The sequence below is a fragment of the Giraffa tippelskirchi genome, chromosome 11 (assembly GCF_054371585.1).
Source record: "Giraffa tippelskirchi isolate mGirTip1 chromosome 11, T2T-mGirTip1v1.2.pri, whole genome shotgun sequence".
Taxonomy (NCBI): domain Eukaryota; kingdom Metazoa; phylum Chordata; class Mammalia; order Artiodactyla; family Giraffidae; genus Giraffa; species Giraffa tippelskirchi.
In genome coordinates, this window is record NC_137285.1 from 31,543,564 (window position 1) to 31,558,307 (window position 14,744).

General features: G+C 43.3%; 1 long non-coding RNA gene across 1 annotated transcript in view; it reads left to right on the top strand.

Annotated features, from left to right (window-relative positions):
- Positions 1–14,744, top strand: part of LOC145526899 (uncharacterized) — a 41,552-nt gene that overhangs the window by 8,119 nt on the left and 18,689 nt on the right. The gene's annotated exons all lie outside the window — the stretch shown is intronic.

A 14,744-nucleotide genomic window follows, 5' to 3' on the forward strand; every position in this document is an offset into this window, starting at 1 on the left:
TTTCCCTGATATCTAGTCGTTAGCCAAGTTCCATCTCTCAAGTTTCTCTTGCATCTTTCAGCTTTCTCCAGTTTTATTCCTGCTGTTGCTGCCTGAATTGAGGGCACCCTCATTTCACCAGCCCCCGACTGGTCTCCGTGTTTGTGGTGGCCTTTCCTCACACATACCCTGCTCAGACCCACCTGTGCATCGTAAAACAGCAGACGGGTTACAGTCCAGGGCCCCCGCTTACTTCAGCAGTGTGATCACATCTGTGTGTCGCCTGATTGGGATGAGGTGATTTGTGGGCAATTTTTCAGGATGTTCAGGTGGCTCTTTCAGGAATTATATTTGGAATGCAGATGTGCAATCCAGGTAACAGACTTTGCTAATGGTTTTTAGCAGCCATAAAATTAATTCTGCTAGAGTATAAGGTACTTGTGGGCTTCCCAGGTGACTAAGCGGTAAAGAGCTTGCCTGCCGACCCAGGAGACGTGGGCTTGACCCCTGGGTGGGGAAGATTCCCCTGGAGAAGGCAGTGGCACCCCACTCCAGGATTCTTGCCTGGGAAATCCCATGGACAGAGGAGCCTGGTGGGCTACAGTCCATGGGGTCACAAAGAGTTGGACACGACTGAGTGACTAAACAACAACAGCAGTAAGATGCTTATGGTTTGGTAAACCCCTGCTTCATCCTCAGGCCTGGCAGGACCTTTCCAAGGACGGATAGCTGACAACAGCTGCCACCAACCAGGGACCCTTAGAATGAAGAGATGGGAGACTCACTGAGCCCATTGTCCTCAGATGTCTTTTGTTGAAAGTGTGTTCTTTGAGCTGATTAGAGCAAAAAGCCATCTGGGTACGTCAGAGTCCTCACCAGCTCTCTCAGCAGCTCTCACTCAACATGCTAGCACCCAGCTCCTCCTCCGTGTAGCCAACAGAGTAATGTTAGAACCCCCAAATATAATTATGGCTTTCCTCCACTTTAAGAAGACCGACCTTTGGGGACTTCCCTGGTGGTCCAGGGTTTAAGAATCTGCCTTCTTGGGCAGAGGACAAGGGTTCAATCCCTAATGTCTGTGTGCTGAGTTGTTTCAGTCATATCTGACTCTTTGTCACCCTATGGACTGTAGCCAATCAGGCTCCAGTTCTCAGCTGATGGTATTTGGAGGCGGGGTTTTGGGGAGGTCATTGGGGTTAGATTAGGTTATGAGAGGATCTTTGGGAAGGAACTCATGCACTTATTTCAAAAAAAAAGGATGTGACATGAGATCTTCTCTCTCTGTGTATCCACCAAGGAAGACCGAGGGAAGACATGGGTAGGAGGGGGACCTCGCTGGACCAGGCTGGTTTGCCGACCTTGGACTTCCGGCCTCCAGAGCTTCGGGACATGATTCTTATCTAAGTCATCCATTCTATGGCACTCTGTGATAGCCGGACAGACAGACCCCAGGCCTGTCTGCTCCACTTTTCTCCATCCCTCAGGGTTTATCTAGTAGGTTGTTTCCCTGAGATGTTTATGTGACTTCCCGAGTCTGGCTTGGTTACTCTTTGTAACAGCCTCCATAACACCTTGTATGCACTTTCATGTGGTTACTTCACTATATATCTCTATCTATAGGTGTATCTATCTATATATATCTTACTGTTCTTTATTTTCTACTTGACCTTAAGCTCTGTCAGGGCAGAGGTTGTGTCTGGCGGGTCACAGTTTTAGCTTTTAGCAGGTGGTAACAAATATGAAAAAATTTCCAAGTATTGGCTGGATAAATGAAGCAGTTAGGTAGGAATAAGCAGAGATATTTAAGTCATCAGTCAAGCAAAGGAAAACAACAAAAGAAACCCTTTTACTTCTGATATTCTTTATCTTAGATATTCTTACACCTTTAAAGATAACTTTTACTTGGCCATGGTCAGATAAAGTAATTGGCTGGTAGATTTGTTATGACCAGTCTAATTCCTTTGAATTTCCTGCCTTTATTTTCTACAACTTTTAAAAATTACACACTTTAAAAACTCAGCAAGAGGAGGACTTCACAGACTGTATCTTCCAACAACTATATTTCTATATACATTAGGCACTTACCCTTTGCAAGCTTGGGGATTCTTAGGGCCTTCAAGGGATTATATTAATCTAAACTCTAATCATTTTCTTTGGCATAAAAAGTCCAGCAGTTAGAAAGAGTCCAAAGGCCCTAGTAGCCATCTTAGCACAATTTGGACAGATGCAGATGAAATTAAAGAGTCACATTTTACTTGCTGGATGAAGTCCCAGTTATGAGCTTGGTCACATTCCAGAGTTCAGAGGGCTCAGAGACAGGGCTAGGGGAGGTACACAGCTCCCAGTAATTATTCCGTGATAAAACGGGCTTTCCTCTCCTGTGACCAACACGGACATGAGCTCTGGAACTCTGACTGTCTGATCCTGTGTGGTTTAAAAAAACATTCTCCAATCTTCCCAAAACATTCATTATCTTTCCTTTGTGAGGTTTCATGCTTAGGCAGCTGGTGGGAGGAAGGTGTTGGGGCAGGATTGGGGGAATGGCTGTTTCAGATGCTGCAATTATTTCAGGACTGGAAACAGAATTGAAATGACCCAGATGGCTGGCCTAATGAAGCTGAACCAAAATCTATGCCAAGAGGAGCCAGAGCTGTGTTTCATCTCTCTGTGTGTATATGTGTGTGTGTGTGTGTGAGAGAGAGAGAGACAGAGAGGCACCAGTGTGCACGCATGGTTGATTTTTGGCTGAAAAGGGCTTGGAGGTTGTTGGAACGAAAGTGCAGCAGGCTGAGATGAATGCGCTTGAGCAGAGAAAAGAAATCACAACCAAACAGAGAGCCTTTTCCTGCCCTGGTCTGGCCTCCGGCAGGCCTACTCCATCTCAGTTGCACCCATATGGAAAATCCACTTTCCTTTGGCTTCTAAAATAAACCATGTTTCCTGGGAGTGTGTGGTGCCATTTGGAGAAGGTGCTTGAGGTGATTAAGCAGTGTAGGGAGTGGGGGGGAATCATGTGCTGACCTGTGTGGGGGCATTGGCCCAAAACCCCATGGCTGGCGGAAAGCACACACTGTGCTACATGCTGAAACGATGGCCATGGTCGTCTTGTCAGTGGATTCTGACTTGCTGACACCAACCTCCCCCCCACCCCCCAAACAGCACTGTGGGCAAGAGTGAGGACAGGGCTCAGGACCAACTCCATATCTCCTTGGGTTTTGGAACCATAAAAGGATCTTTTATTTTAACTCCTGTAGTTAATATAAGTGAATCCTTAGAACACTGCCTGGTATATAATATACACTAATTACATTTTGGCTATTATTATTATTATAGTAAGTAGCTCTTTGCAGGAACCTACCCTTAGCAGGAAGTTCCTTTTCTTGTCATTTTAGCAAAGCTACATTGCAACTAACTTTTACTTTATTTACAATGTATTTATTTGACTGTCATGCGGAATCTTTCCTTGTGGCTCCAGGTGAGCTCCAGAGCACACAGGTTCAGTGATCGCAGTGCATGGGCTTAATTGCTTTGCAGCAAGTGGGATCTTATTCCTTGACCAGGGATCGAACCCATTCTCCCTGATTGCAACGGTGGATTCTTAACCAATCAACCACGAGGAAGTCCCTGTAACTAACTTTTAAGTCAGGCGCCATGCTGTACTCACGTCCGGCCCTAGCACAGCTTTCACATCTTTTGATCACACAATCCTTTGCCTAACCTGCTGGTTCTCTCTGTAGATCAAAGAGGTAGAAATGAAGAATAAGTAATTAACAGCTGACCGAATCTCTTCCCTAGCTTCCCCTTCAGTAATCTCTTGAACAAACTGTGTGAACAAGACAATATCTGAAGAAAGATCATGAGGAGTTGACAGTCCTACACGCAGTGGGGGATGGTGATGAATCTGACCCCTCCCATCTCAGTGATTAGCTGAGATTACTTCCTTTTTTCCCTTTAAAAACTTTCATGTCCCAGCCGTTGAAGATGGTTTTGGGGGTACACTGAGTCTACCTTCTCTCCAGATTGCTGACTTGTCTTATCAAAAGCAACTTTCCTTTCTACCAACACTTGCCTCTCATGCATTGATTTTCCACCAATGAGCAGCTGGACCTGAGTTTGGCACCATTATTATTATTTATTGTCTATTTAACATCTTAGCCTTGGGCCTTACTGTACTTTTCAATGGAAGGCAACTTCTTTAAGAAACATAAAGCACCATGAACTTCCTGTTGGACAAGAGAGGAAATTGACTTCAGAAGTGAAACGGCAGGTCTGGACCTGAGATAACCAAGGATAAGCCTTAGTTTCCCTAGCTGCAAAATAAAATTATGAAGGCACAGAGGAGCCCATCCACCCCTCATTGGCAGAAAAATAACACTATTGCCCACCTATCTACTATGTGTTATGATCATGTGGGATACTTTACATATGTTACCTCATTTAATCCTCACCATTCACTTGAATTTGGTTTTATTAAGAGAATGAAATTCATAGAACCCAAGAAACATTAAAATAGCAGTTATTTTCATTTACTGAGTGCCTAATATGTGTCAAATTTTCTACCTACCATATTTGATTATTTCCTCATGGTCACCCTGTAAGTTATTATTATTGTCCAGACCTGTGAGTGAAGCCTGTGGCTCAGAGTGGGTCAGTGATTCATCCTGGTCGCACAGCCTGTAAGTACCGATGCAGCAATTTAAACTCATATCTCTTCAGTTCTTGAGCACACATTCTCATGATTAAAATCGGGTTGCCTTTTGAGGTTGTCTTCTTATTAAACCATATTGGTTCTGAATCTACTTGAATGGATCCAAGATGCACTTGCTTGGTGATAAATTCTATTGATGCTATGCAAGAGTTAAGGAAAGGAAAGTGTCCTAGGGAGAAGCATGGTTCAAACAGCACATTATGCCATGTGTGCAAAGGAGAAGGGATAAGTGAGAAGAAACCAAACAGTTGAGGGTTTCCAAAGATGTGGTGATAGAAACAGTTTCTAAACTGGAGATGTGCTGTGGTATTGGCCACAGTGAGGATGTGCCCTTGTGTGTCGAGGGGGGGTGTGCAGGTCTAGGGCTTTGCCTCTGATGTGTGCACAGTAGGGATGAGGGTGAAGGCGGGCAGTGAGGAGTAGCGTGACCACCCAGACACCTGCTCTGGCTCGGAGGACCCCACCACGTGGATTCCCTCTCCAGCATTCAATGTGGGAAGGATCTCTTTAGGAGATGGCAAGATTTTCAGTTCTGTTGGAGTCTGGACCCCTGGCCTCTGCGGATGAATGGCTCATGATGACAGTGTTTGTCTGTGGGCTACACAGCCTGCGGAGCCCCAGTTCAACAATCCCAAGGGTCTTGGTTCACCTCACAGGACACTGAGGATAGCAATGAGGTTATCAGAGGTGCGTGCTGACTCCCAGGGATCCTGTAAGGAAGGGACAATAAACATGAATATCAGTGTTACAAAAATGCCAAGCATGGCCATCAGTCCTCTGGTGGACGGTGGTGTGCCCATCCAGTCTGCTAGTCTCTCTGGAGTGCCATGAACACAGGGGCTCAGGAGAGCATGTTCTTGCAGACACACAGCTAAATCCACAAAGCAGGTCGTGTTGGGGGTCTGGCTCTAAGCCAGGAGATGAATGGAAGGAGATGAGGCTGTAGAAACATCACTAGGGTCACGTCCAGGCTCCAGAGTCTGTCATGCACCTTCCCCCATGCTTCAGCGCATTTCTGTTTGTGAAGTCACTTCCTCAGAGTGCAGATCTTTACTTGCTTTCGTCATTCTAAACAAAGCTTATATTCTCAAGTTGAGTTGTGCATTCCTATAAGAAAAATTGCACTGGATGTACAGAATAAAGGCAGGCACATGTCTGCCCGATCTTCCTATGTGCTCAGTTCAGACAGAACTGCTCAGCTGTTGGCAGTGATATTGGAAGCTGCTGGCTACCCTGGGATCCTAAGTGGTTTTGAAGCTGCTGGAAACTGTAGGAATGCACAGCAGAAGGGAGACGGCCATGCTTGCTGCAAGGCAATCTGGGCTCTGAGATGCTGGCTCTTCTTCACATCACCCTCCCAGGGGCTCTGTTCTGATGGAGAAAAATGCCTCCTTCCAGTGGGATTCTGCTACATCCATCAATCTTCAACACACACGTGGTGAGCTTGTTTCAACCAAAATGGTTATTGCTTCAATTTGCAACATGTATAGTTAACCTTTAACTTAACTATACATGGACAGCGAAGGCTGGCAGGCTATATAGTCCCTGGGGTGGCGAAGAGTCTGGCATGACTGAACAACTAACATGCACACACGCTTAGTTAACTTTTAAGATGTAGCTTACTGTTTTCTCTTAAGTGTATGATGTATAATTAACTGTTTTAAAATTAGGATGAGGGAGACTTCCCTGGTGGTCCAATGGCTAAAACTCTGCACTCCCAGTGTAAAGGGCCGGGGTTCCCTCCCTGGTCAGGGAACTAGATCTCACATGCTGCAACCAAGACCCAGAGCAGTCAATTAAATAAATAAATATTTTAAAAATATCGTACAATTAGGATGGGGACAGATATTCTTTTGTCTTCAAATGGGGCTCTTTGGTCTGATGTCCAAAGCTGGAGTGTTGCTGCTACTGGAAACTGTCTTGTCCTGGGTTCCGTGGCCTCACACTGTCCTGGTTATTAATCATCAGTTTCTTTTCACCGGCTCCTACTGGATCTCTAAACGTTGAGCTGATTCAGTCAGTGCTTGGTCTTTGACCTTCTTCTCTTTTTGGACCCTCTTGAATTAAATATTGGGAGGGCATTAGATATTAATACCTCTTAAGTTTATATTGTGACCCTTAACTTCTGCCTTGATTGTTGTTTTCATACATCCAACTCTCTGCCTGAGTCTCCACTAGGATATTGAATTACAACTTTCTTTTTTTAAATAATTTTTAACTGAGGTACAGTTGATGTACAATGTTGCATTAATTTCTGCTGCATAGAAACTGATTCAGCCATACATATATAAACATTCTTTTTTAAAATATTTTTTTCCATTCTGGCTTATCATAGGATATTGAATTTCCTATACAGTAAGACCTTCTTGTTTATCCATCCTATATATAATAGTTGGCATCTGTTGACCCTAACCGCCCACTCCATCCCTCCCCCAACCCCCTCCCTTTTGGGGAGGCTATTCTCTATGTTCCTGTAAACTGGAACTTTCAAATGAGCATGTCCAGAACTGAACTTTTGATTTCTCTTTCCCCAAAGCTGCTTCTCTCTTAAACTGTCTTTCTTAAAAAGTAACACCATCCATTGGGTTGCTCAGGCCAGACACTGGAGGAGTACCTTGCTCTCTTTTCCTTCTGTTCCTGTTCAACCCACCTCCAAATTTGAATTCCAACACTTCTCATCATCTAAACTGCCAGTATGGTTCAAATTATGCCCATCTCTCCTTTGGGTCATCTTCAGATAGGCTCCTAAATCATACACCCCTCTACCAGTCTTATCTCTTAGATTATCCTCCATATAGCACAGGTGGACCTTATCATTCATGTTTATTATTTATGTCTATAGAAGAGACTTCAAGTCACACAGACATAAATATGGAGTAAGGACTTGAATCCAGTTCTCCATAGTCCTAAAAAAGTAAACCTTTGAATAGTTTTTATCCCATCACCTAATCATTTAAATTATAGAGTTTACTTTTAAGGTTTTACTAATAATGGCTAATAATCCTATGGCACTTAGTATGTACTTGGCAGAGTTCCAAGAGCTTTACATAATTTACACTCATTAATATTATAATAGTCAAACAGACCATGTACTATTTTACTGCTATTTCGTATGAGGAAAGGCAATGGCAACCCACTCCAGTACTCTTGCTTGGAAAATCCCATGGACGGAGGAGCCTGGTAGGCTGCAGTCCATGGGGTCGCGAAGAGTCGGACACGACTGAGTGACTTCACTTTCACTTTTCACTTTCATGCATTGGAGAAGGAAATGGCAGCCCACTCCAGTGTTCTTGCCTGGAGAATCCCAGGGACAGGGGAGCCTGTTGGGCTGCTGTCTATGGGGTCGCACAGAGTTGGACACGACTGAAGCAACTTAGCAGCAGTATGAGGAAACTGAGGCTCAGAGCTGTTAAGTGACTTGTCCAAGTTTACACAGCCAGTAAGCAGCAGAGGCAAAATTCAGACCCCAGCACCTGGCTCCAGAGTTGCGCCTTACTGGCTAGGTTACACCAACCCTCAATTGGAGCCATGAGTTTGATCCAGCATGAGTCATTAGTCTATTTGGGGGCATTTATTTTTCCTTGTGGACATTGGTTATTTTATTGGTTAGATGAACTGACTGTAATAATAAAATCTATCCTCTATTTTACCAATTTTGTTTTTCAGGTACAGTTAAGAGAAGAAATGTAGGAACTTTCCGATTTTTTTCTATATTCGTGTGATCTTGGGCCCATATTTTTGAGCTTTAGGTGATATTTACCCCAGGGGCAGGCTCCAAATGAACTCCCAAATTGCTTCAAATATTTTTCTATTTGGTAACATTTTCCCCAAAGGCTCTGCCCTGAAAGCTGCTCCATGAAACAGCAAATTCTATTACATCCTGGTTTAAAAAATAGTTGGTCTCTCTCTCTTGCACCTGTGCCGTGTTCTTAGTAGATTTATTTAGCCAGGAAAAAGTTCAAAAAGGATAGGCAATTTGAACTGAGCCTTGATAAACTGAAAGGATTTTGGATATCGAAGAAAGTTTCACCCATGCCAGCTCCACACTGTGGGATGTATAGAAACTGTGCACCTGTTTGCTATTTAATTTAACTATTTTCAGCCTAATCTCTTTATGTCCCAAAGGCAACACACTGCTAGTTCACCTGGCTCATCATCTGTAATGCCAGGGCACCCAGAAACAGAATTTCACTTCCTTTCAATCCCAGCCACTCCATCCTTATAAAAAATTTTTTGTTAATAAGGGACTATTATCATTATTGATTGGGCTTCTCAGGTAGTGCCAGTGTTAAAGAACCTGCTTGCCAATGCAAGAAACACAAGAGACACAGGTTCTATCCCTGGGTTGGGAAGATCCCCTGGAGGAGGGCATGGCAACCCACTCAGGTATTCTTGCCTGGAGAATCCCATAAACAGAGGAGCCTGGCCGGCTACTGTCCAGAGGGTTGGGAAGAGTTGAACATGACTGAAGCAACTTAGAAGCAGATCATTATTGATTAAATTTTGCCATCTCTGTTGGGTGTGGGTGAGTCCTTTGCTCATTTTACTCTGTCTCTGGACTGTATTTTAATTTGTCACTAGATTGGTTGGCCCAGTGCTGATATAAAGATCAAGGACCATCTTGGTGGTTTGTTTGGAGATATTTCATGGTCTTGGAGGGAAAGCTTGGAGTTTCATAAACAAAACTTCTCCTTGTGCCTGCTGCTGTGAAACTACACTCATAAACTCAAGCACAGAATATATTCCTGTAATAAAATCTTTAATCTGCTTCCATCTTTAACTCAGGGGTGATTTTTTTTTTTTTTAACTTCAATCCTGATCACTTTTCTCTCTCTGGGGCTCTCTGTGGTTCTAAGTAGTAATGAAAATTGCTCAGTCATGTCTGATTCTTTGCAACCCCATGGACTGAAGCCCGTCAGGCTCCTCTGTCCATGGAATTCACCAGGCAACAATACTGGAATGGGTAGCCATTCCCTTCTCCAGGGGATCTCTCTGACCCAGGGATCAAACCCAAGTCGTCTGCATTGCAGGCAGATTCTTTATTGTCTGAGCCACCAGGGAAGTCCCTGGGTACTTCTAATGACCTCTGCAAACATCACCTCAGATTACGATGAGTCCAGAATTTTGTCATAGGCTTGGAAGACGATGCTATTTTGGGGCAGCATTTTATTTTGAAACAATTTCACATGTAGAGAAAAGTTGTAAGAATAGAAGAACAAACTTCTGTGTACTTATCGCCCAGATTCCCCAGTTGCTGATTTTTACCACACTTGCTTTCCACAATCCTGTTTGAAATGACCATCTTTTAATTCTCTGAATTCTAGCTAGTTCACTACCTATAGAGCATAGAAGTCTAAACGTGAAGGGTCTCTGGATGCTAATAAAAGGAGGATTAGGGGATTGAGGGTAGTATTATTGGGGGAGATGATGAAAGGTGGATCATTATTAGGAGAAACAGCCGAGCAGGAGCTCTGTTCCCGGTGTGCACGGTCCTCCAGCAGGCATTCCAGACACAGGGAGCCAGGGACACTGTTGCTTCTTACCTACTCAGGATGCCTTACCTTCTAAATAAGCTTGCATGTCCATTTTCCCATATAAATTGGTGACAACTGTGGCGCTTGCGGTAAAAGAATCTGCCTGCCAATGTAGGAGACATATAAGAAATGCTGGTTCAATCCTTGAGTCAGGAAGATTCCCCTGGAGAAGGAAATGGAAACCCACTCCAGTGTTCTTGCCTAGAGAATCCCATGGACAGGGAGCCTGGAGGGCTACGGTCCATGGGATTACAAAGAGTCAGACACGACTGAAAAGACTTAGCACACATTTCTATTTAGATAGTTAAGAGTGATGCAGAAAACAAAGTCAAGTGCAAAAGTCACAGAGATACATAGGATTTTGCTTGCTGCTGTCCATTGAAGACCCCTCTGAGGAGCATTCTGGGGTCTCCCCATGGACCCACAGATCACACAGCAGAGACTGTCAGGGAAGCGGTGGCTTGCAAGACCTCTTAGCGGTGTGCAAGCATCCCAATGGGTGCAGCCTCTGGCTTTGCCGCTCGGCCTGGGAGGGGAATGAGTAATGAGATTTGAATTGGCAAAAACCATGATTTTCACTTTAAAAGGGATCTTTTATTCTTGAACCAAAGCCAATTGAAATGCCCCGAGCCTGGGCCTTTTTATTCAGACAAGAACAATGAGATCAATTTCCAAGAGAAAATGAGGCAAGGGGAGAGAGAAATGGCAGCTGAAGTAACAGGCTGTAAAGGACAAAGTCTGAAATTAAATATTATGGCTTAAATAGTCCTGCAATTCAAACCATCCTGTCTTTCTCCCACCTCCACACCCCCACAATCTTGCATTAAAGAAATAAAACAAAAAACTCGTCATAGCAAAAGGGAAGACAATCTTTCTTTCTAATAGCAGAAAATTCTCTCTGCGACATGAATTTGAGCTATGGCGATTTGATTTCTATGGAGATAAAGAGGCAGAGAAAGTTAGCGCTGTTTGGAACAGAATGGAAGTCTGGGGTTGAGGAGGAAAGGAGGGGGGAGGAAAGCTCACGCTTGCTGGCTTATTAGGATGGGCCATATTTTATCCTGTTTTCACTGAGCAGCAGAAGGGATGTAGGGAGCTTTTTATTTAATTTGGGGGCAATTAGGACATGGAAACTCAGTCTGAGTGACTTAAGACTGCTCATTACCTTCTGGCGGACAGAAGGAGAGTACATATTTTAAATGTTAATATCTGATTATTTGTAAGTTTCACTCTGAAATTCAAGGGCGTAGAAGGACCAGTGACTTGATTAACAGAGGAAACAGCCTTGTGCACACAGCTGGTTTCATCTCTGTAATAGGTCAGAGTCTGAACAGCAGCCTTTCTTAGTGTCTTTCTGGAAATGAAGATGCTGGGAAGCCAAGGAAATTTTAAAAAAAGATAGCAACTTTTGGAAACCCCCACCTTCCCCAAATCATTTAAGTAATGTTATGATGCAGGTAGGTGTTCCTAGAAGATCTTGCTTGGCCATCCTAGAATCACGATTTCAATTCTGCACTTCACCTGGGATGAATTACTGACACTCCTAGAAGTAACTGGAAGCCTCTCACATCAGTAATTTCGATATGAGGTGTAACAAGATGTTTTGAATTGCTCCATAAAATGAATGCATCTCGATTGGATAGGAGAGAATCCACGATCATTTCATTTTCTGGCAATAGTGGCTGACTCCCTCCTTGACCAGAGGACACAGGCTGACCTGAATTTTCTAAAAAATAAAAAAGTGCTGATTTTTCTGTCCTGAGAATTTGTGTTTGTGTGTGTGTTTTGTGTGTGTGTGTGTGGGGGTTATCTGAAGGGTTTGTTCATCAGAGGCTTTTTAGGAAAAAGTAATAAAAATTAACACTACCTGGTTTAAGCAGCAAACTTTGGGGTACCCACTGGATACAAAAAAGAGCAGACCACCCTGGAGAAGGAAAAGGCAACCCACTTCAGTATTCTCGCCTGGAAAATCCATGAACAGAGGAGCCTGGCGGGCTACAGTCCATAGTGATGCGAAGTGTCAGACATGACTTAGCAGCTGAGCACGTGCAAACGTAGGGGACAGTGGTTCTTGTGCATGTGTGCTAAGCTGCTGCAGTCGTGTCTGACTCTGCGACCCTATGGATGGCAGCCTGCCAGGCTCCTCTGTCCATGGGATTCTCCAGGCAAGAATACTAGAGTGGGTTGCCATGCCCTCCTTCAGGGGATCTTCCTGACACAGCAATCCAACCAGCATCTCTTATGTCTCCTGCATTGATAGGCGGGTTCTTAACCAGTAGCACCACCTGGGAAGCGCCGACAATGGTTCTTAACTGAGATTAATTTTGTCCCCCAGGGACAACTTTGAAGCCAGCATGGGGACAAAAACAAAGTGAAATGGCTTGAGAGTTATCTTGCGTATGATTCAGCCTAAGAACAATCTCATAAGACATTATTTTAAGGGCATGACATTTTAAAAGACTTTGCCAAGGTACAACATGGTTTTAACTTTCTGCTCCCACCTGAAATTTTTACCTTATTTTTATAAACTGTTAATTTCTCAATACTTTAAAAAAAACCCGTAGTTTAAGAAAATCAATAATGTGTCTTTAGCTAAGTTTAGTTTTGTAGTGTGATGCCACATATCAATTCCTTTTTGGGGGGCATTTTAAAAAATCTGAATCTTGTGTGACTTTTAATCTCTCTGAGTATATTTTCAATTATTAGATTAAATTGTATATAAAAAAACAAAACAGCAGACCAGCCTCACCATAGGCTTTCACAAGGCTCTCTCTGACTTCAGGCCCTGTGTTTAATTCCTGGTCCCAAGCCTTCCAGTTTCCATCAGGGGGCCCCCTTGAGGCTCTGCAGACATGGCTGAGAGTGGGGAAGAGTTACAGAGGACAGACGTGGCCCCACCCACCATTCCCACATATATGGGGGTTCTCACAGAGGATCGGAGCCTCTTGAGATGGGAAACCCCCTAAGAATTGTCTATCATACCGGACTAGTCTTTGTGTGAAGGAAAAACAGTTTGTTATTTAAACTCCTAGCAGACTGTATCCTCTTCTAAATCCCACGCAAGTGGCAGAATTTCTCTTTGGAGTAGATGAGCTGTTTAGCTGTGAAAAAAAGATAAGCTTCAGGGAATGGCTTGGAGAGCATAAGAATGAGAAAAAAAATTGAAGCGCCTTTACCAACAGAAGGAATTTGAAGGTTTCCAGGGACTGGACAAGAGAAGGACAGTCCATTTGTAATGAGGAAGCTAAGAACTAACATGTAGTTTTTATGGTTGGTGGACATGGTTGAAGGGGATTTGTAATATGAATGCCTTACATACATTAAAAAGAGAGATTATATTTACTGAAGTATAGTTGAATTATAATATTGTGCCAATTTCTACTGTACAACAAAGTAACTCAGTTATACATACATACGCATCTTTTTAAAATTTTCTTTTCCATTATGGTTTATCATAGGCTTCCCTAGTGGCTCAGACAGTAAAGACTCTGCTTGCAATGCTGGAGATTCAGGTTCAATCCCTGGGTGGGGAAGATCCCCTGGAGAAAGGAATGGTCACCCACTCCAGTACTCTTGCCTGGAGAATTCCATGGATAGAGGAGCCTAGTGGACTACACTCCATGGGGTCACAAAGAGTTGGATATGGACTGAGTGACTAACGCTGTTGAATATAATTCCCTGTGCTATACAGTAGGACCTTGCTGTTTATCCATCCTTTGTGTAATAGTTTGCATCTGCTAATCCCAAACTCTCAATCCACCCTAGCTCCTCCCCCACCTCCCCCTGGGCGCCGCATGTTTGTTCTCCATGTCTGTGAGTCTGTTTCTGTGTCATAGATAAGTGCAGTTTTGTTATAGGGCTGCTTTTTTTTTTTTTTAAACACTGTCACAGTCTTTGCAGGAGAAACAGACGTATGATTCCCACCAGCCCTCGGGCTGCCACCCTTGTGTTGGATGTAAACTCAGAGAGGAGAAATAAAATAGGTTTGTAGAAAATTCAGGTTAGTAAGTTGTCCTGAAAAGATGTTGTGCTTCATCAGTTTTCAATTTCTCATTCTCTGGATGACACTGAGTTTCTAGGTGTCATTTTTAAAGGTGACAAGAAAACCAGGATAGTTCACCAGGGTAATGAGTTCCTGTTCCTGACATCTTCATTTATTCAGTCAATCCTTTATCAAGCATGTATTTAATGCACATGGTGCTTTAGAAAGATGCTGGGTACAGAATGCATAAAATGGCAGACAAATAAGATATTAAAATAATGAGATAAGTGACAATAGAAGGCCACAGAAAATGCTAAAGGAAACAGTGAGTGCAGTCAAATAAAATAGGTATGCCTGTAATGATCAGGACAGGATAAGACAGAGAAGAGAGAATATTATGGATGCTTCATTCTACCTTTCTTTCTTACCACTTATCAGAAAGGGTATCCTTTTTTTTTTTTTTTTTTTTACTGCTTCTAGGCCACTATGTCTCTTCTTTTAAGTCACTGTTTTTGTTATAGAAAACTAATTTTATCTGGTA